Source organism: Staurois parvus, unplaced genomic scaffold (assembly GCF_062004578.1).
Source record: "Staurois parvus isolate SC_StPar_1 unplaced genomic scaffold, SC_StPar_1.0 ptg000209l, whole genome shotgun sequence".
Classification (NCBI taxonomy): Eukaryota; Metazoa; Chordata; class Amphibia; order Anura; family Ranidae; genus Staurois; species Staurois parvus.
This window is the reverse complement of record NW_028318005.1, coordinates 1,110,263-1,134,351: the sequence shown is the minus strand read 5'-3', so window position 1 is coordinate 1,134,351 and position 24,089 is coordinate 1,110,263.

Sequence of the window (24,089 nt, the reverse complement as noted above, 5' to 3'; positions counted from 1 at the left end):
GATTTGTACAGGGATAATATGATATCTCTCACTGAGGAGTCTATACCTCTAGAAAGTATAGTTTAGAAAACCAAATAAATTACTGAATTTGTACATATACTATACCTTGTGTGCACATCTGCATGCCCCTAGTGAATACTGTGATGATACGATTGGTTTGTTTAGCCTGGTTCTCTTGCACATCTTTTTGACAGTGTACACATATATTCACAAGAAGATCAGGGCCTGATTTCTGTTACAGTATGCAGGAAACCAAGCAAATTACAGATTGTTTTTTCATAAATACTCCCTTTAAAATAAATAAATACATTTTTTGTGTTATCAACCATCAACCAAAGAATACTCAAATACAAAGTAATTTAAATAGTATTTTGATTACGATTTATCCCAAGTCTTTTGTTCCATTGCTTGGTAAAAAAAAAATCTTCTTTAAGAAAAAAGGAATCGGTGTTGGGCGAGAAACATATGATAGCAATCCAAGTATGTGACATAGTGCAGACATAACAGTGCACTCAGACACTTGTTACAAGTACATAAACACTTTGCTTTTTTTAAGATTTAAAAAGGAGCAGCAGCTGAGAGAGCAGTCTAAATCACAGGGACTTTGGTTCTGCCATATATCATCTCCTAATTAACTGTTAATTTGCCAGTCTTTAACTTAAAGCATGCCGGTCATTTATCACATGCGGGTGTCAGAAATTAGCAGCATAGATTGCACAGACCCCTCAGTTGCATGGATTGCATTCCTTGTATATTGTGGCAGGTTAGAAAATAAATACATCCCAAGATCAGTTTCTGTAATTCTCTTAGAGAAAAGACTTTTTAAATGCCCACTTCTGACCATCAGTGAAATGACAATGCAACCTAATCACAAAAAGGCAATAAACAACATTTTGAATATTTTTTTCAATATTATAATTATGTACAATAAAAATTGCTAAAATTACATTTTACATTTTACTTTTTAGTTAGATAAATATGAAATATAGATTGTAAGCTCCATGGAGCAGGGCCCTCCTAACCCTCTTGTATTGAACTGTATTGTTACTGTATTGTCTCCCGTTATATTGTAAAGCGCTGAGCAAACTGTTGGCACTATATAAATCCTGTATAATAATAATAATAATATACCAAAAACCTATCATTTCCAGCCAGCAGATGGTGTTAAAGATTCCTTCTGACATGATTTCCATGCTATTTTTAATTGCTTTGCTTAAAAAAAAACAAAAAACTGTTTAACCACTTCAATACCGGGCACTTTCTCCCCTTTGCTGCCCAGGTCAATTTTCAGCTTTCAGCGCTGTTGCACTTTCAATGACAATTGTGCAGTCATGCAACACTGTATTCATATGAAATCTATGTCATTTTTCCCCCAAAAAAATTGCTTTCTTTTGGTGGTATTGGGTTTTTAATTTTTTTTTGCTATGAAAAAAGACTGAACATTTTGAAAAAAAACATGTTTTTCTTCATTTCTGTTATAAAATGTTGCACATACATAAACTTTCTTCGTACATTTTAGGCCAGAATGTATGCTGCTACATTTCTGTGGTGAAAATAACCCAAATCAGTGTATATTATTTAGTCTGTAGGAAAGTTATAGAGTCCACAAACTATGGTATATACAGTATATCTGAAAATCGATCAATCCTGATGATCTGATGGCTTATCTCATTTCTTGAGGTCAAGAGGGAAAAAACCAGGACAGTACAAATAACCTCCAAATCACCCCTTTTTGGAAAGTAGACAGTCCAAGGTGTTTAGTAAGAGGCATGGCGTTTTGAAGTTGTAATTTTTGGAAAATAAAGAAATGAATAAAAAATTGGGGTTTTTTTTGTACCAGTGCAGTACAACATCATCATATAACTGGTGTGGCAGTGATAGTATAGTAAAAAAAAAAAAAATTTTCTCAAGTTTTTTAAAAATATTTTCTTTATGACTTTTTTATTTTTTTTTTTTACAATTTTTTTTACATACTTTGACCAGAACAATAGTGTTACCATAATAACACCATACTACTCTGGGGAGGTGATCAGGATTTTCTTTTTTTGCACACTATGGTTACTTAAATTTCACTGTTAGAAAACAACTATTTTTACAGAATGAAATCCCGCTCGGGCCAGCAAAGTCCACTTTTCTGGCAGTCGGCAGTGATGGGATCTCTCCCTGCCTGAGTGTCTGGGTGGCTCTCCAGTCACAGGGCAACTATAGCACACAGCAGGCAGTTCTGAGGCTCTTACAGTATACAGTCCTGTAGAACAGTAGTTCAGCAACCTTCTTTTGCCCCTAGCAACCTAAAGGAAGACCTTCTACCTTTCACTAGGGTCTTGTTTCTATGTTGATAGCCAATCAAAATCTAGTTTTTCCTCCTTTCCCCTTGCTGCTGTTACTCAAATGAAAGAAAGAAAAAAACATTTTTTTTTGCATCTTTATTCTTTCAATGCTAGAAGAGCCAGTTTCAGAGAGCTCCAGGCAGTGCTACAGTAATAGTAGATATATAGCGAGCGCTCAGAGAAATCAGCAGCTGGAACACTTCAAGGAATCATCGGACCTCATAACAGAAATATAGTATATATATAGTGCAGCGCTGTGATGTGATTTAAAATAACATGATTTAAAATAGTTCATCAAGTCTTTAGTCACAATAAAATCAGATATGTGCAGGCCTTCTCCTCATTAGGTGACTGGAAAACAATAAAAATGCGCACTCACCGACCGCACATTTTAAATGCGCCTGTGTGTAATCTTATCCAGAGGACCAGCCAAGCATGCAGCTCCAGAACACATATGGATCCTCCCTCTCATGCACTGACATCAACCTTGGGTGTAGTAATACCTCCAGATCCAGAGACCCTCTCGCCCCAAATGATAGGCAGACAGGGATCTCCCTCGTGACTCCAGGCACCCCAAAAACGGAAGGTGTAGATCTGCAACCCTCCAACAGGAAAGTCAAGGAAAGAAAGGGGAACGCCAATAGTGTGGTAGGTTCAGAACTTTATTGTAGCAACACTCATAAAGCCAGGGTCACATATACATACATACACTATTAGCCAGTAAGCGGACAGGTAAGTATGAGAAAAATTGGTACTAACCCGGCAGTGGTAAAGATTATAGACCACTGGACCTCCTCGTGGTCTCAGTGGTCAGGAAGTCACACTTGCTACTGGCTCCTCCTGAGGCCTTTCGTGCCAAATGCACTTCATCAGAGGATGGACGCCACTCAGTCACCTCCAGTCACCTAATGAGGAGAAGGCCTGCACATATCTGATTTTATTGTGACTAAAGACTTGATGAACTATTTTAAATCATGTTATTTTAAATCACATCACAGCGCTGCACTATATATATACTATATAGTGCTACAGTAATATGACCTGTTTTCCCTTCCATTAACAGTATTTTTATATTATGTTATTATTTGGAACAATAGTTAAAAACTAACATTTGTTTATTATTAGTTATGTAATATACCATTAGGAGGAGGTTACATATCAGGGTGTATTCCCCATGATTTTTTAATAAGACAGATGTCGATATGTGTCCAGATTTTTATATTTGTCAAAATAAAGTATGTATATTTTATTATAACTATTTGTGGTCTCGTGGTGCCTATAAAGTCCACTTTTCATACCGTCTAGTTCTTCTAGCGATTACTTCTTTTCTAGTATATATTTTTGGATGTGGCACATTGAAAGCTTCTAAAGTTTTACATATTGTAATTAAACACGTTCTAAAAATTTGCACAGAGTGCTAAGGTCCTACTTTAAAGGATAGCTATGCTTCTATGGTACAGGAGAAAACACGAGATGGCCTGTACTTAGCAGGCATGACCAAGGGAAAGCAGATTTAAGGCATAGGCATTGAAGATCCTAGTTGTCTAAGGTAAGTATACATCTGGGGAAAGGGAGGAGTGAGTTAAGGTCATTCGGTGGGGTAAAAGGATAACTACACTTTCTTTAAACCATTTTATTTAAACATCAGTCTTGCTTGTAATTGTTTGAGAGTTATTGCTATTGTTATGATATATTTTATTGTGAACAATTGCTTCAAGATGTCATCCATCCCCCAATTAGACTAGAAAAAATGCAGAAAGAAAAAAGGTGACTCTACGCAAATATTTCCATTTCAGATAAAATCTTATACAAATAATTATTATAGTTTGCCTCTTGGTAATATGTTTTTTTGCTAGTATTACCTGCCATGGTCTAAGGTAAAGCATATGGTCTTTGTTTTATTCCCAGCAACACAAATGTTTATTTATGTGTTATTAATCTAAGGTTTTTGGAAGCAATTTGAGGTCCATTTTTAGCTAAGCTAAAGCTCGGCATCAGAAATGTTACAATCTGCATGAAAATGAAATTAGGAAAAAGAAAACAGGTAGTTTTAATAAAAACTTAGCCTGCTTTGAATGTTTTAATATAATTAGGGAATGGTCACAAGTTCTGATTTCTACAAGTAGAAAAACCATGAAGACTGTATAGACCCAGAGGTTAATTCATGGCAAACCAAAATACATTTTATATAATAGAAGAATTTGCATTTTAATTTGCATATCTGTACCTAGCCCATCAACTGCCAATTTGCCACTACTGGAGAGTGTTGTGAAACAAGAAATGACTTTAGAAAGGGATTTCAACTACCACTTGTAGTTGATGTGTGGCTACTCAACAGCTGCTGCTTGTAAAGTGACATACAATCCAAGAAATGTGAAAACACTTCTAAATAAAATTAAGTAGATCGACCAGATATATATAGTGAATGATTGGGAACAATCTGGTCAAACAGGGTCATAACTTAATCAATGTATAATTAACACCTTTCTTGGCATTAATTAAACACAGATAAGGTAATATATGTGAGGATTACATATATTGCAAATAATTTGTGAATTGATGGTATAATATATATATATATATATACACACAGGTGTGCTCAAAAGTTTGCAAGACCACATGGAATAAAAATATATTTGAAATATATTTAAAAAATATTCTTCCCAAATATATTGACATATATTTGAAATCCTACAATTTTGGCCATATTCAATATATTTCAAAATATATTTCAATATATATATATATATATACACACACACACACTGCATGTTGAAATACATTACAAATTATATGAAAAATAGCAAATATATATATTCTTCAGATTTGTTTTAACATGTAAAACATAATTTTAACATATATTTTTACATGTATTTGTAAATGCATTCCAAAAATGTAGATTTGCATTTTTAAAGACATACAGTTTATTTGAAATGTATTTTCAAAAATATTTTTTGTATACTTTGTAATAAAAAATGCATTTCAACATCCAGTGTGTGTATGTATATATATATATATATATATATATATATATTTATTTATTGAAATATATTTTTAAATATATTGAATATGGCCAAAATTGTAGCACTTGAGAAATGGTGAAATTTTGGCATTGATATTGAAAATATGAATGATCATGCCAAAAAATTTTTTTTTAAGGATAGTGATCATATGAAACCATGTATTATCACATAGTTGTTTGGCTCTATTTAAACCATAATGATAACAGAAATTGCCCTGATAAAAAGTTTACATACCTTGGAATGTATGGTCTTGGTACAGACACAGGTTAAAATGGCAATTAAAGGTTGATTTCCCACATCTGTGGCTTTTTAAATTGCAATTAGTGTCTGTGTATAAATAGTCAATGAGTTTGCTAGCTCTCACATGGATGCACTGAGTGGGCTAGATACTGAGCCATGGGAAGCAGAAAAGAACTGCCAAAAGACATGTATAACAAGGCAATGGAACTTTATAAAGAGGGGAAATGATATAAAAAGATATCCAAAGCCTTAAATATGCCAGTCAGTATTGTTTGGTCACTTATTATGTAGTGGAAAATTCATTGATCTCTTGATACCAAGCCAAGCTCAGGTAGACCAAGAAAAATTGCAGCCAAAACTGCCAGAAGAATGGTTCAGGATACAAAGAAAAACGCACAGGTAACCTCACGATAAATACAGGCTGCTCTGTAAAAACACAGCGTGGTTGTGTCAAGGAGCACAATATGACAATACTTGAACAAACAGCTGCATGGTCGAGTTGCAAAAAAGTAGCCTTTACACCACTGGCACAAAAAAGTCCAGTTACAATATGCCGGACATCACCTTGACATGCCTTCTGGCACACTGTAATCTGGAGTGACAAGACCAATACAGAGCTATAAGGTCACACCGTAAGTGCTATGTTTGGAGAGGGGTCAACAAGGCCTATAGCGACAAGAATACTATCCCCACAGTGAAGCATGGTGGTGGCTCACTGATGTTTTGGAGGTATGTGAACTCTAAAGGCATGGCGAATCTTGTGAAAATTGATGGCAAGATGAATGCGGCATGTTATCAGCAAATACTGGCAGAAAATTTGCATTCGTCTGCACAAAAGCTGCACATGGGTTGCTCTTGGACTTTCCACCACAATAATGACACTAAGCACAAGGTCAAGTTGACCCTCCAGTGGTTACAGCAGAAAAAGATGAAGGTTCTGTAGTAGCCATCACAGTCTCCTGACCATAAAATCATCGAGTCACTCTGGGGGAGATCTCAAGCATGCAGTTAATGCAAGACAATCAAAGACTTTGCATGGCCTGGAGGTATTTTGCCAAGACAAGTGGACAGTTTTACCACTTGCAAGAATTCGGGGCGTAATAGAAAACTATTACAAAAGGCAGTCATTGATGCAATACATAGGGGTTGATTTACTAAAACTGGATAGCGTATAATCTGGTGCAGCTCTGCGAAAAACCAATCAGCTTCCAGTATTTTTTTGTCAAAGCTTAACTAAATAAGCTGAAGTTAGACGCTGATTGGCTAATAAGCACAGCTACATCAAATGTTGCACTTTTCCTTTTTAACTAAATCAACCACACAGTATTATGAACTATGGATATGCAGACTTTTGAACAGGCGTCAAATGTTTGCTTGGTGCCATGTTTTGTTTTATGATTGTGCCATTCTGTTAGGACCTACAGTTGAACATGAACTCTATAAGAAAAAAAAAGAAATGTTTTTTGCCTGCTCACTCATGTTTTCTTTAAAAATGGTACTGTATGGTATATTAACAATTCTCAAAGGGTATGCAAACTTTTTAGCACAACTGTATTAAAAATAATTTTTGAATTGGTGGTTAATGTGTCTTATTATGTACCAGCAAGGATACCTGGGCCAGAAAAAACTGCCTAGAAAGACATGTCCCATAATCTAGAGACATTTTTGACTTTGGGTCACTAGATGTCCATGTAGCAAGTAAATGAATAAATCTCCCAACAATGCTATTACTAGACTGCAGCTAGAGGGAACTCTAATGATTTGTAGTGTGACTTTAGGAGTCTAATACCAACAAGCTCACCTTAAACTCAGAATGAGCAAGTGAGCAGCATGTGTTTGTACTCTCCTCTTGATATGGATTAGTCATGCTTTGTTTATGCTATCTTTGTTCAGCTTTGTGTTTGTTCTGACATTCACTTTCTTTGTTTATGATCCTATATGTTAGTAATAATAATTATCTAATACAAATTGATGTGCTTTTCCATGTGGCCTGTACAGCCACTATAAAGAGAGTAATTATCTATATAATGTGACACGTTTCTGTTTAACGAATTACACTTGCAATGAGCAAGTGAACAACTTGTGTTTGTGCTTTGCACTTGATATAGATACTCTAGGTTGTATCTTTGTCATACCTTGCACTCGGATCAACGATAATCATGTAACATCAGCATTTAAAGTATATGTAAACCCTCACCTTGTACAATAACCCATTCAGTTTGAAATATAGATGAAAGGCAAAATATTTGTGTATAGATAAACAAAATTATAAATATCTTTTTCTCTCTTTTTTATAAGTGATTACAGCTGCACAAGGAGCTAGGGGATGAGAAACAGCAGCACTCTGGGATGGAGGTTAGGGGGTGTCAGCACAAACCTGATCATTGGATTAGCTCCCAGGACAGTCAGACAACTGTGCTCTCCTGCATAGTGTGGTCAGTGTTTAATAGGAAAGCAGAGGGACTGGCAGGTATATGGTACAGCAGGCACAAATCAGGAATATGAAATTTTGGGTTTACATATTCTTTAAGGTTTACTGTTTCACATACTGCTTGGCAAAATTAGTCAGGCTAATGTGCAGTATCACCTTTAGCAGCAACCTATCCCTTAAGGTTAGTATGTCCATAGGTACTTGGATACCCCAAGAATAAGGCGCATATCTGTATTCAGAGAACTGGTATGCTCTCCAGCAACCCAGAGAGAGAGAGCAACATACTGCCTCTGATGGCTTCAAATGCGGAGAACATGCACAACTAGTACAGAATGCAGGAGTAACTAGGACTAGTGTCTAGCTGGGTGCAAAGTGTGCAATGGTCTGGGCAGGCTTTCAGCAGGCAGAGTCCAAATCTAAGCAAGGATCTGGGTAGGTGGTAGTCAGTAGCATATCCATTATCCAAGCAAGGGTCAGGGCAGGTGGCAATCACAGAGTATTCTGTTATCCAAGCAGCAGTCAGGGCATACAGAAGTTAGCAACAGAAGACTACAAGACAAAGAAAGGCAAGGCACAGGTACAGAGCCCGGAAGCAGAATGCCATCACAAGCCCATGCATAAAGGGCCTGGATTGGGTGGCTATTCATGTTATGCTGACACAGGTCCCTCCCAGCATCTTCTCCGGATGGGATAGTCACATTCCTGCTATTCTGGAGATTCTCCACCTAACCTGTTACCTGGAATAAAGAACGTCCAGTCCGAAAGCATTTTCAATGCTTTACTGCTTCAAGGTAGGCACATTTAACAGTGAATGTTCTCCATGGTACACAGTAATAGTGTAGAACACTCAGTTTAGTCCACAGTAACATTGTCATCATCCTTCTTTCCAGATGTTACAAGTCACTCCCCTTGGGTGGTTCCATACTCAGGGTGTTCCGCAAACTTAGCCAGCTAGACCATCTTGAACAAAGTCACAGGGTGTGCTAAACAAAGGTCAGGGGTGGCAAGGTTCCTCCATCTTCCCCCTATATGCCTACTCCTCATCACCCTGGCAGTTCAGCCCTGCAGAAGACTCTCTTTCTGTCCACAAGACATGGATCTGCATGTTGTTAGTCAGGGGTGTCCTATTCCCATATCCCAACTATCTCAGGCCTCACCCACAGCTGGTATAAAAACAGCATCAACTCCACCCACTGCATCACCACAGAAGGGGCTACAATTAAAAGGCTCTACACCTGCCAACATAGAACCATGGGCTTGTGATGCTTAATCAGAGCTCCACAGTACTGCAGACAATCAGAAAAGAGTAGCATTTGGGACAAAGTCAAAGGTTTGAGGTTGCTCAAAGGGAGGGCTAGGCAGATTAAACTGACCCACTGCCCAACAACATGGACACCTTCTGAGCAGTACCACCCAGTGACAGGTCCTAAGCTAAGAAGTGATCAGATGGGCAACAGCTGCTGGGAGAAGAAGGAGGAGCGCTGCTAACTGCATCTTTAATAAAGCTCATGCCCATTACGTCCTGCACCCACAGTATGTTTACAGTGTTTGAGTTGGGTGACTCTGGGTGGCATTGAACCCAGAAGAAATTGGACACTTTGTAGCAGGGAAAGGGTATTGTCGGGGACAACTCCAGATCAAAGGCAAGTATTGTGCCTGAGTTGCTTTTTGTAGCACTGCCAGAGGGACCTTTTTCCTAAGCCCAGAGTAAGGTTTTAATTTTAGGTGGAATAACTTCTTCAATTGCTTTTCAAAACTGGATAAAACTGCCCTTTTTCTTAGGCAACCAAACCTTTTTGCTGAGTTACGGTTTGCTTTTACCACAGGCACAGGTGCTTTATGTTATTCATAAACCTCTATTCAATATTGTTTATTGTTTAGGAAAATGTCATAACATTCTTTATACTTCCAGCTCTCCGACTGAATACACATCCAGTATTAAAATGGAATAGTTTAAATACTTTGGACCATGCACACCTTCTTATCAGTATTCTGTCTGAGTTTGCCATGAAAAGTGAGGAAATTTCAAAAAGCCAGTTCTTGTGAATGGCAGGAGGCTTGTTTTGTATTGTGTAATGTAATCTAAGCTGACGTGTAGAAGACAGATTTGTTACAGGTGTAAGGGGAACCTGTTCCGTGCCATACTGCTAAATGGATTGGGAAACTTTTATTTACAGCTCAGACAATATCCTCCTGAATAAACTACACCTTTCCAGACTCCCACTCCCAACACTGTGGAATGTGTAAAGAAATGTTGTTTTATATGTGGTTTCAAATCCCTTTTTTTAAAGTTTATCTACCACCTACACAATAAGGAGACAAGCAATTTCTAGTTGTAACAAACATTCATGAGAATGGTTTCTCTTAAGTCACTGTTGACACTAAAGCACGTGTTATCAATGGCCTTAATGGAACTCCAACCCAACATTTTTTTTTGTTTGTTTGTTTTGGGTTTAGCAATGAAGGGTTAAAACTGGCATCAGGTTTTTATTGCTATCTATATCCACAAAGAGATGATTTCCCTTACTTCTCTGATCAGAGAGGCAGCAAGTGAGTGGAATCTCTTCAACAGAGGTGAAGGCGGGATGAAAAGCACTTTTTAGCACAGCAGGGAAAAAGTTAGAACCTCTGTTGGGTCTTTATTGCTGTCTTTGTTCCCATTGGAGAGAGAGTTCTGTTCACCTGTCATCAGAACAGGAAAAGAGAGAAAGCCAGTGGGAACACAGACAACAATAAAAAAGAAACAGAAGTTCTTACCCTTCAGTGTTTCATCCAATGCTGAAAAACTGCTGCGGCTCAGCTTTAGCTGTCTGCCACGACAGGGTATTTTAACCTGTGTTACAGCATAAAATAAGTAAAAAAAGCAAAATAAAAGTTGTATGCAGCCTAACTTCATTACAGTAATGTGATCACAACATAAATGGCGATATTCCCTTATCAAAGTAAAAAATGTATATCTAAGGGCTCGTTCACACTTGACTGTTTTACCAACTCTTGCCAAACGCCCCTATAGCGTTTGGCAAGTGTTGGTCCGGCGTTTGCAGAGCATTTTTTAAACGCCGCATGCGCGGTTCAGCAGCGGTTGCTAAGCGTTTGCCAAGCGTTAAAAACGCTCCACAAATACCTATAATGAAGATTGGATGGTGTTACCGCTCCGCAAACGCCCCACAACCGCATCGCAACCATACCATAGACTAGAATAGGAGGCTTCAATGCCTCCTGACTCAACCAGAGTTGTCCGTTTTGCCGCATCGCGATGCGCCGCGACGCTACCGCTCCCGTTAGAACAGCACCATGTGCTGCAATGGGCAGAATTGTCCGAGGCGTTTGGGAAGCGGTAAAAACGCTTCACAAATATCTTTCTGCAGCTTGAAAACAAGGCTAGTGTGAACGTAGCCTAACAAAAAGTGTCCATGCAAAAGACTTCTCTAAAAAAACAACACCATGGGGCTGATTTACTAAAACTGTAAAGTGAAAGCTCTGCATGAAAACCAATTTACTTGCAGGTTTTATTGTCAAAGCTTAATTGAACAAGCTGAAGTTACAAGCTGATTGTCTACCATGCACAGCTGTGCCAGATTTTGCACTCTCCAGTTTTAGTAAAACAACCCCCATATGTGTATAAAAAAAGTTCCAAAATCTTGGTCCTCTACCCAGACAACTTTTTTCCCTAAATTTCAAAGTGCCATTCTTGTGAACACCCAATCCATCACCATTAGGTAAGCACAACTCACCAGATATTAAAGACCTTTTTTACAGGTCAAACACTCTCATGTAATAATGCTGTTATAAAACAGACCACCCCAATCATCTGCATCAGGTCTCCAAACACCAACAGGATCAATGTTGCATAGTAGGTCAAGTAAGCACACAGATAAAGGAAAAAGTTTGTAATAAGGTGATATACAAGTCCTGCTGTCCACTGTCTAGCCATTGACTTTACAATAAATTTGAGCATGATTAGCACCTGTCAGCAAACAGGCAGAAATAGTGTTTATACAGAAGGCGAGATCACATCCGGCTGTGCTCCTGAAGAAGTCAAGTGATGAAGTGTATTGGGCGTGAGCTAACAAGATATTATAGCCAAGCTCCTGTATGTTATGCGAGTTCTTGGAGCCTCATGGGCATCTATAGACAGCACAGCAGATGTTAGTGAGTACAATGCCAATTATGCATGGGGCAGAACTTTAAAGGAGTCTATTACATGAACAAAATTATTTAGCATGGACACTGTGGAAGCTTTACAGTACAGTTATGCAGGTAGAAGAAGAAGAAAAAGAACCAACAATTTTTATTAAGCTCATACAGTAGATGGTTCTTCCTTTTTTTCTGCTTGCATTCTGTTTCTAGAGTTCCCTTCTAACTCTTGGATAGCAGCCATAAGTTTGAAGTAGACCATAGGAGTATTTTCCTTGGACTCCACATTGGACTTTAATTGGACTTTCAAGTTGTGTTGTGCAAAGGCTTAGCCCTATGGTTTTAACCCTTCATGCGCCATAAACTCCACTTTCACGGTAAAGAAAAACATATGGAAGCTTCATCTGGGATTTCAAACCATCTTAATTTCACCTACTCTACTGCTTTTAAGTTAAAAAAAAAAAGATTATTAATTAATATACATTCATCTGCTGACAACCCTCCTGCACTCCTGAGGTGTAAACCTCAGCTCAGCAAATAACCAAACAAATTGCCCACAATTGGCCACTTCTCCTGTGTAAATTCCTATCTGTTGTTTGTAAAAAAAAACAGACTGGGAATGTATCATTTTGTGGCGCACTGTGGTAGTCAAGTCACCTCTTTCTTTGCCAAGGTACCCACCTAATATTTAAAGTATAACTCAAGAAGGACCAGAGGGTGCACACTCACTGCCCACCCTTTCCTGGCCACCCAAGCTGTAATGCTTAAATAAGGGGCTGCTATAAATTTAAACTTATTTTTCTTTTTGCATTACTGTATGCACTGTTTTTTAACATCACATGCAGCTTTAAGTCATCCCCCAAGCATGATATTTAAAGAATGTGTTTTTTTTTTCATTGTTGCCACTTAAAAGACCCTCTTCCCACTGAATTTTTTAAATTAGGCATTTGAACATGACTGCTAAGCCAATGCCTCACCTTGTAAAACAGCCCATTCAGTTTAAAATAGAAATGAAAAGCAAAACATTTGTGTAGAGATTTAAAAAATGTTATAACTACCTTTTTATGATCACATTCACAGCTGCATAAAAGCTAGGGGAGGAGAAACAGCAACACACTGATCTTCCCAGTGCATGGCTGTGCAAGGAAGGAGGGGGTGTGAGGACAAGTCTGATCATTGGAGGAGAGCAGGCTGAGTTCCCAGCACAGCCAGAAACTGACCATGCTGTGCTCTCATGCCTAGCGTGGTCAGTTTTTAATAGGAAAGCAGGGACTGGCCAGAAGGAGGGGGTGTGAGGACAAGTCTGATCATTGGAGGAGAGCAGGCTGAGTTCCCAGCACAGCCAGAAACTGACCATGCTGTGCTCTCATGCCTAGCGTGGTCAGTTTTTAATAGGAAAGCAGGGACTGGCCAGAACCCCAATGGTTTTTACACAAAGGAAGCAATACAAAGAGAACAGGATACTTTGTTCATTTTTTTCATACAAGTACATGGTACAGCAGACACACATCAGGAAGATGAAATGTTGGGTACAAAGGGTAATAGCTGTGGGGGATGAACTGATAGGAGGAATAGAAAATTCCATTATTAGCTGAAGGCTAGGTTAGGCTTCCCTGAAGAGAAAGGTTTTCAGAGATCACCTAACAGTGGGCAGAGTAGGCGATAGTCAGATAGATTGGGGTAGAGAGTTCCAGAGGATGGGGGAGGCTCTGGAAAAGTCCTGGAGACGAGCATGGGAGGAGGAGACAAGGGAGCTAGAGAGCAGGAGGTCATGGGAGGAGCGGAGAGGACGGTTTGGGTGATATTTGGAGACAAGATTGGTGATGTAATTTGAGGCAGAGTTATAAATGGCTTTATATGTTATTATTAATGTTTTGAATTTTATTTGTTGGGCAATGGGAAGCCAGTGGAGGGATTGGCAGAGATGGATGGCAGATATGGAACGGTTAGTAAGGTGGATGAGTCTGGCAGCAGAATTCATGGCAGAATGAAGAGGGGATAGCCTGCCCCACTAAGGGAGTGAATAAGTTACTTAGTGGTTTCAGAGGTTAAGAACGGCCATATCTTGGAGATGTTGCTGAGGTGAAGTCTAAAAGATTTGGACAGTGATTGGATTTGGGGCCAGGTCGGAGGCTAGGATTATGCATAGTACCCTGGCATAAGGGGTGAAACTTGTAGTTATAGTATTGATCTTGATGGACAGATGGGAGTCTTGGATTTAATGAATTAATAAATGCAAAAATGATATCTAACAGCCAGTCCTTGTAGTGCAAAGTCCTTCAAGTACACACATTTTGAATTGAGATAATATACAGGAGAGCCACCCGCAGCAGCTGCTGACAACTGGGAAGCCACTGGACCATGCAGGATGACAGACCCGCTGTTGGAGAACCCTCTGCAGATGGAGGGGAGAAGGAAGCAGGAAAAGCACCCGGCAGAGGGGACAATTGGCAGGAGGGGAGGAGTAGGCGGGGAGGGGAAGGGTACCCATGTGGAAGAAAAATATATTTGAAATATATTTTAAAAATATGCTTTCCCAATATACTGCCATATATTTGAAATACTAAAATTTTGGCCATATTCAATATATTTCTATATATCTATATATATAGATAGATATATATATATACAGTTGTGTCCAAAATTATTCAACCCCCAATGCTGTAAAGGGGTTTAGGGACTATAGTGTACATTTGGAATTGTATTCAGAATCAAATCCTACAAGGACGTTGTAACTACCCAAATGCAACTAAAATGACATCAATTGTTTATGTAATACAGTAGTAAATGGTTCTTATGTGGTTTCTTCATTGCCACAATTATTCAACCCCTTAAAGACTACCACTCTGAAGAACAGAGGTTCATACAGGTGCTTTCCATCAGGTATTGAAAACACCTGTGGATGTCACCGAGCAGCAATCAAGCATAATAAGCACCAATTAGGCAGCTTTAAAATGACTGTGATACTCAGCTCCTTCTAGACATTTACTGGTGTGGTTACAAACATGGTGAAGGCAAGAGAATGGTCCAGGAAGACAAGAGAAGAGGTGATTTCTCTTCACAGGAAGGGCAATGGCTATAAGAAGATTGCAAAGATGTTAAACATACCAAGAGACACCTTAGGAAGCATCATTCGCAAATTCAAGGCAAAGGGCACTGTTGAAACGCTACCTGGTCGTGGCAGAAAGAAGATGCTGACTTCGACTGCTGTGCGCTACCTGAAGCGTAGAGTGGAGAGAAGTCCCCGTGTGACTGCTGAGGAACTGAGAAAAGATTTGTCAGATGTGGGTACAGAAGTTTCAGCCCAGACAATAAGACGCACACTGCGTAATGAAGGCCTCCGTGCCAGAACTCCCAGGCGTACCCCCTTGCTGTCTCCAAAGAATAAGAAGAGTCGACTGCAGTATGCCAAAAGCCATGTGGACAAACCACAAAAGTTGTGGGATAGTGTTCTGTGGACTGATGAAACAAAATTAGAACTGTTTGGGCCCATGGATCAACGCTATGTTTGGAGGAGGAAGAACAAGGCCTATGATGAAAAGAACACCTTGCCTACTGTGAAGCATGGTGGAGGGTCAATCATGCTTTGGGGCTGTTTTGCTTCTGCAGGTACAGGGAAGCTTCAGCGTGTGCAAGGTACCATGAATTCTCTTCAGTACCAGGAGATATTGGATGGAAACGTGATGCAGTCCGTCACACACCTGAGGCTTGGGAGACGTTGGACCTTTCAACAGGACAATGATCCCAAGCATACCTCCAAGTCCACTAGAGCATGGTTGCAGAGGAAAGGCTGGAACATTTTGGAGTGGCCATCGCAGTCACCAGACTTAAATCCGATTGAGAACCTCTGGTGGGACTTAAAGAAAGCAGTTGCAGTGCGCAAGCCTAAGAATGTGACTGAACTGGAGGCCTTTGCCCATGAAGAATGGGCGAAGATACCCGTAGATCGCTGCAAGACACTTGTGTCAAGCTATGCTTCACGTTTAAAAGCTGTTATAACTGTAAAAGGATGCTGTACTAAGTACTAAGATTGAATGTCACTTGGGGGTTGAATAAAACTGATAATGCTGTGAGCACAGAAAAGACATTTGTGGTTATTTCATTATAACTGTTATGTTATATTTGTCTGACCTACAAGTGCCTCTTTAATGTAAATGTAAGCAAGATGACTGAATGATCAAAAGCAATGTCAAACTGGCCAAAACACTCAATTTCAGTGGGGGTTGAATAATTTTGGACACAACTGTATATATATATATATATAGATATAGATATATATATATAGATATACTGCATGTTGAAATGCGTTTTTATTACAAAATATATGAAAAATATTTTTAAAAATACATTTCAAATATACTGTATGTCTTTAAAAATACAAATCTACATTTTTGGAATGCATTAACAAATATATGTAAAAATATATGTTTAATTGACTTTTTTATATGTGAAAAAAATCAGAAGAATATATTTTTTAACAACCGTTATTTGCCGACATTCTTTTGTTTACATTTCAGCTGTCAATGGGGGAATCCCACTGACAGCTGAAAGAACTGAGCCTGAAGGTACCGGTTTATAGTATCGGCACATTTGCACAAGAACCGATACTCGTGAAAATGCTTACTATCAGCACCGATACTGGTATCGGCTTTAGTGCAACCCTGGTGTCCAGGAGAGGAAAAAAAAAAAGCGACTTGTGTGCATTAGGCCTTAATCTACATAATGTTACTCATTGTGCACCCTTCCAGCTAAAACTAAGTTTCTGATCTTTTATAGGGCAAGATTTCACTGCTTAATGTACCTGTACTGTATGTAATATCCCATTTGCAGTCCAATTAAACAAGATGTCATCTGATACAGGCACAATAGTACTGTATAGAAAACATTGTTCCCCAAATGGTGAATGTGACGGAGGGTAGCCAGGATAGAGTAGATGGCAAACACACAAAGCTTTATTGAGACAAACAGATGAGTCACTCAATAGAGGGAATTGCAGGGAGGGTGAATTTGCCAGTAAAGGGTAGCAAGGAGGGGCCAACACACTTATAGTCCAACACCGAGAGCCAAGGAAGAGTCTCTGTAGCAACTGTAATCCAACAGGGGGGGTGGGGGGGTCAGTACAGGAACAGTTCAGGTAAAACAGGGAGAGAGCATATACTCACGGATCTGACAGGGTGCCTGGTCTCCCAGGGATAGAAAGTGGAACACAGGTACCTGTTGGAGTCCGGGTCATGCGGGTGGTCTCCCCTTTTGGGCTGAGTCCTCAGGCAGCTGGCAGGCAATCTCTCCCCTGGACTGGGGGTCTTGGGCAGCTGGCAGGCAATCTCGCAATCCCTCCCCTGGACTGGGGGTCTCGGGCAGCTAGCAGGCAATCTCCAGTCTCTGCGCTGGGGTCCTGGGCAGCTAGCAGGCAATCTATCCCTGCGCTGGGGTCTTGGGCAGGTTTGGGTGCCGTTCCCCGTTTGGCTGGGGGATCTGCAGAGTTTGGCCACGAAGGTCCCGCCGCAGCTGGGGCTTCTTCGGTGGCTGCGCAGTGGTGAAAGTGACCAGAGCACCCGGCATCAGCTTCTTAAGCTGATGCGGGACACTCCCTGGTCGTCTAGGTAACCGGGGCAGTCCGGAGCTGGTGTGTCTCGTTGCCCGGCAACAAGGCATGCCCCCTGGACAGGGGCCGTGCGTCTTGTGAGCGCGGCCTTTGTCCAGGAACATCCGCAAGCACGGGAACTTCCCGTGCCCGCGGTGCGGGTGACAGGGCTGAGGTGACGTTAGCGAGACGCCGTAGCCCGGAACATCCCTACGGGAGGTTCGCACCCCTCCATGGAGAGGTGTGAACCTTGCCAACTTCTCCTCTCTGGCCGCGGGATAAAGGGAGAAGATAGTGGCAGGGGTGGTGAAAGCCGCACCTCTCATCCCATTGCGGTAGGATGAGAGGTGGAGGGGGGTCACTGGACCACAGGGATGAATCGGGCAGGAGACAGGGGACACAGTGAGGGACCAGGATGACACTGGACCCCCCGGTGACATCAGAGGGACTGGTGCAGAGAATTATTTAGGGCAGATGGAGGACATGCAGCAAGCTGGCTGGGAGGGGGGAAGCCACAGTAATTGGATTTGGCCATTTGGCAGAGTGACACAGAGGACATACAGGGAATTAATAAGGGGATTAAATGGAATCAATAATTGGCAGGGGCCCCTATACCGTGACAGTGGATAATCCCCTTCATGCCTAAGGGTAAAACAAATCTTAATGCCTAAGCACAATTTTGCAACGTTGACATGTGTTAGTAAAACCGTACATATCATCGCAACTACTTTGTACATCCAGGTTGATTATACCTTCTTTTTTTCAGGACAAATTGGGCTTTCATTTGGTGGTAAATGGTAATGGATATCTCCTGATTTTTTTTATTATCAAAGAAAAACTTGCCCAAAATAGTGAAAAAAAATATTTTTTTTAAATTTAGCTGTGTTTCTTGTTACTACCATAACCTACCACCAAAGAACAACCCAAAATAAATTTTCCAGCTCTTGACAATCGCAGCGATACCATATATGTGTATGTTATTTGTTGTTTGCACCCGTAGTACAGCTCAGAAACAAAATTTTTTTTTTACCTAAAACACATTGACACTAACTGACACTGATACCAATTTTTTTTTAAATCCTGACTTTTGACCCAGACCTTTTTTTTACCTTGACCTGTGACCCTGACCTTGACCCAAACACCTACCCTGGCACCGAACTAGATCAAACCTTGATCTAGGTATTTTTTTCTTTATTTTTTCATATTTATTTATTTATCTTTTTTTTTATTTACAAACATTTTTTTCCCCTCTATACAGTGTATCTCTCTCCTCCATTCATAGGGAAAAAAAAAACAAGGCCGGGCTGTACAGTGACTGATCACTGTGATAGCCAATCAGAGGCTATCACAGCAATCATGTGACCCAGAATCGGTAGTCCCAGGTCCCGATCATTAGAACGGGACCCGGGGCTCTCAGTGACAGTGTGCTGGGAGCGCACCACCCGGCACGCTCCCAGGAGAAAGACAGGTATGCAAATATGTGGCCCCACGTAAAAAAGCCCAGTTCTGTGAGGCTGCATATTTGTATGATGTCAGCATCAAGGGGTTAAAAATACAAAAAAAGCAGATATAGGTAAATAGCTCTTCACTTCTTGTATCCATGACTGGGTTTCATGTTTTCCTCAACTGTACCATTAAGACTTTTCTTGGAATATTACAATAATGCTGAATATTTAGGTATTAACGAAACTCTATAATGTTTTTGTAAAACAATATTTAGGCAAGGAAGGGCTGAACATTGTGTGTGAGGGTGTTATTCACCACCCATCATTAATAATGATACTGTTACATTCATTGTGTCAGTAATAATCAGACTAGTGTTTAGCTATCACAAAGCCATTTCAAACACAAAAAGAAAAATCTTTATTTTGTAACCATACATCTTTCACTCACGCTAATGAAACATGCTCTGTAACACAGTCTTTACGCTCATTACTGCACTCCCCAGCTGCTGTTATGCACCTTTCCCAGAATGCTCTACACTAATGTTCTAGCTTGACAATGGCCTGCGTATTCTGGAGACAGAATCTGAAAGGAAGTTATGGTCAGCTAAGCCTATAACTCACAATGGTGACAGATGCCATCATTTTAACGACTACAGCCAACTTAATGCGGCTGTTGACAGTCAACAATTTTCAAAAAGAGTCAAAGAAAACTCCCCCTGCCTCATCGTATCTGCTTATAATCCAGTAGCTGATTGTATAAATGTTATTCAGTCAGACTTTTCCATACGGTCAACTGATGAAAATCTCGCACTCAGAGGCCTTGTAAATCCAAAATAATAAAGGAAGTAGACTGTTTGCTTTGGTGCATGAAAAATAACTATAAATGGCAACATTAACACATAAAACAATTGAAGTATAGTTAATCGTTGGGGATTTTATCTTATGCGCAAATGAAATCTCCGAAATAAAATGTACCATGTATTTTCCATGATCTACAGTGAAAGTGTCAATGGCATCTGGTGTTTATCTCATGCAAAAACCTCATAACTCACAGCCTGAGACAGTCTATGCAGCCAGAAAATCTCTATGCACGTTCAATGTCTACCTTGTGTCAAACAAGAAGCATGCCAGACTACACATACAAACTTTATATTGGGACCAAGTAGTTTGTATACTTTAAAGTACTTAGTATGTAAATAGCACAAAAAGATTAATACACATAAATATACATATATGTATAATAATGTAATCACATATTGCATAATTCCATTTTTTATATGTCTGTAAAGGTTCTTATTTACCTAAGTCATGGTATAGCTAGTAGTAGATTGTAAGCCCTACCGAGCAGGGCTCTCTGAATCCTCCTGTATTAATTTGTATTGTAATTGTACTCTCTGCCCTTATGTTGTAAAACTTGCATAAACTGCTGGCGCTATATAAATCCTGTATAATAATAATAATAATAATAAATAGTCTCATTCAACTGGACTTTTTCTATAAGGTTAACCACTTGCCCTCCTGAGGATTCACCCCCCTTCATTACCAGGCCATTGTTTGCATTACGGTGCTGCGTTACTTTAGCTGACAATTGTGCGGTCATGTAATGCTGCACCCAAATTCAATTTACATCCTTTTTTCCCACAAATTGAGCTTTCTTTCGGCGGTATTTGATTGCCTGCACATTTTTTATTTTTTGTGCTATAAGCGACAATTTTGAGAAAAAAACACAATTTTGGACTTTTTGCTATTAAACATGTCCAGTATTATTATTATTATACAGTATTTATAAAGCGCCAATGGTTCGCTCAGCGCTGTACATTACAAAGGGGGACAGAACATGTGACAGAACAATACCAATCCAATGCAAAACATGAGGGGATCGAGGGCCCTGCAGTAAATAAATTTAGGTCAAACATGTATTTTGCTACATGTCTTTGCTAAAAAAAAATCCCTATACATGTAAATTAATTGGTTTACTTGAAAGTTATAGCATTTACAAATGGCGGTATAGATAATGGGATTTTTTTTCTACTAGTAATGGCAGCAATCAGCGACTTTTAGCAGGACTGCGACGGACATTCTGACACGGGGGGGGGAACTAACTTGGTGTCACTGACACCCCAGTGACACCAATACAGTGATCAGTGCTAAAAAAGCACTGACACTGTACTAAAGGCACTGGGCAGGAAGGGGTTAATGTGAGGGGCGATCAAAGGGTTAACTGTGTGCAGGGAGTGTTTTACTAGGTGACAGGGGGTGCATTCTTCACTGTAAGCACACTGATCAGGATGGCTGTACTGTCCACAGCCATCCCGAGCAGTGTGCTCAAGCTGACAAGGAGAAAGATTGTTTGTAAACAAAAAAGTCTTCCTTCCCGTCGGAGATGCTCGGTAATCACCAGGCACCGGCGGGTAACTACTGGCCGGGGCCCGGTGATTGGCATCTGCAGCTGCAAATAGCGGTGTGGGTATGGCACGCGCATGGCTCACATGCTCCCCCTTCCCATAAATGCAAAATCACATAATTCCTCTCTGCTCAGTTATCTACATGAGTCACTTCTGACAGGTTTTCCAACTACAAAATCAAAAATGGTGATAGGGAGGAGAGTTCCAGCACACAGCCTGTGACTGACAGCCTTAGCTGTGCATGTTCTCTGTGTACAGTGAATAGAGTGTGTGTGTGTGGGGTGCCCCTTCAGGATTTTCAGGGCTGGGGGGCGCTATGTAAAATGTGTGTTTTGGAAGGCTGTAGAGAAGAGTAGGCTCAGATAAACAAGTACAACTTATGTAGGGGGATTTGTTTCATCTCTGTGTATCTCATAATGATAGTTACTTCACTGAGCAAATGTAAAGGTTTACAACCATTTTAAGTTCATGCTGAAGATATATAGCTGTAAGGCTGTATGCACAGGAAGCACACTGCTATTTTTTGAAAGGAAATGGAGAAAATGTAAATCTTTTTGAATACTGGTTAGGCACAATTAACAATTCCCAATAAAACAGCAAATAATCACATTTTAAGTTTAGGTCTACATTAAGTTCAGCGAGAACAAACCTAAGTGTGCTGTGTGGCAAAGCTATGATAATGGATAGACAGAAATATAAATCCTTTGGAAGGTAAAACAGTCCCCATATACAGTATATAGTTTATCTATGAATTTAGCTGCATGGCTTGAGTCCAGCCTTAAAATGGCTTTGCCAGCCTTATGTACAAAGGTGGTTTTGAGACCAGTTTTGTAACACGCCAACAGATGGCAGCACAAGGCTGCACACACAAGGAGCACCAACCTTCATAAGTAGGTGTGCCAAAAGACATCATCCTGTGTACATTGGGAGCTGTGCAACTGGTGCTATTCTGACCACGTGTGTTACCACATCTGCTACTTCATCATGGTCAGCAAGTTAAAACAAAGAGCAAACTTGAATTCTGTATTAAACTGGAAAATCTGCCACAGAGATGTTTGACATGATTTGGCAAGTTTACAGTGATGCTGCAATGAGTTGTTCGAGGTGCTTTGAGTGTCACACGTGCTTTAAGAGCAGAAGAACATCACTGGAAGATGATGAGAGATCAGGAAGACTTATGAGCTCAACCCCTGAAAATGTCGAAACATTTTGCATGATGATCATTGGAGAACAATCCACAACGTTGCTGCCATTGTCAGTGTGTCATATGGAACAGTCTAGGCCAGTGGTGGGCAACCTTTTTTTTCAACTGAGCCAAATCTCGCCAAAACCACGATTGAAATTTATTTTGAGAGCCACATTTTTAAAACTGAAAATACATCCCCCATATAGTAATTCATCCCCCATAGTATTCATCCCCCATAGTAATTCATCCCCCGTATAGTAATTCATCCCCCATAGTAATTCATCCCCCATATAGTAATTCATCCCCCATAGTAATTCATCCCCCATATAGTAATTCATCCCCCATAGTAATTCATCCCCCATATAGTAATTCATCCCCCATAGTAATTAATCCTCCATATAGTAATTCATCCCCCATAGTAATTCATCCCCCATATAGTAATTCATCCCCCATAGTAATTCATCCCCCATAGTAATTAATCCCCCATAGTAATTCATCCCTCATATAGTAATTCATCCCCCATAGTAATTCATCCCCCATAGTAATTCATCCCCCATATAGTAATTCATCCCCCATAGTAATTCATCCCCCATATAGTAATTCATCCCCCATAGTAATTCATCCCCCATAGTAATTCATCCCCCATATAGTAATTCATCCCCCATAGTAATTCATCCCCCATATAGTAATTCATCCCCCATAGTAATTCATCCCCCATATAGTAATTCATCCCCCATAGTAATTCATCCCCCATATAGTAATTCATCCCCCATAGTAATTCATCCCCCATATAGTAATTCATCCCCCATAGTAATTCATCCCCCATATAGTAATTCATCCCCCATAGTAATTCATCCCCCATATAGTAATTCATCCCCCATAGTAATTCATCCCCCATATAGTAATTCATCCCCCATAGTAATTCATCCCCCATAGTAATTCATCCCCCATAGTAATTCATCCCCCATATAGTAATTCATCCCCCATAGTAATTCATCCCCCATATAGTAATTCATCCCCCATAGTAATTCATCCCCCATATAGTAATTCATCCCCCATATAGTAATTCATCCCCCATAGTAATTCATCCCCCATATAGTAATTCATCCCCCCTATAGTAATTCATTCCCCATATTGTGTCAATTCACTTACCTTTGCTCCGCGCGTTTCTCTCGCCGTGTTCCCGCGCCGTTCCGGTCTTCAGGGAGGACTGTGAGAGGAGAGGAGTTTGTCACGCTGCCCCGCCTACATCCTGACAGCCAATGTTTGCTACGCTCCGCGGGCCGGATTAAAAGGTCCGCCGGGCCG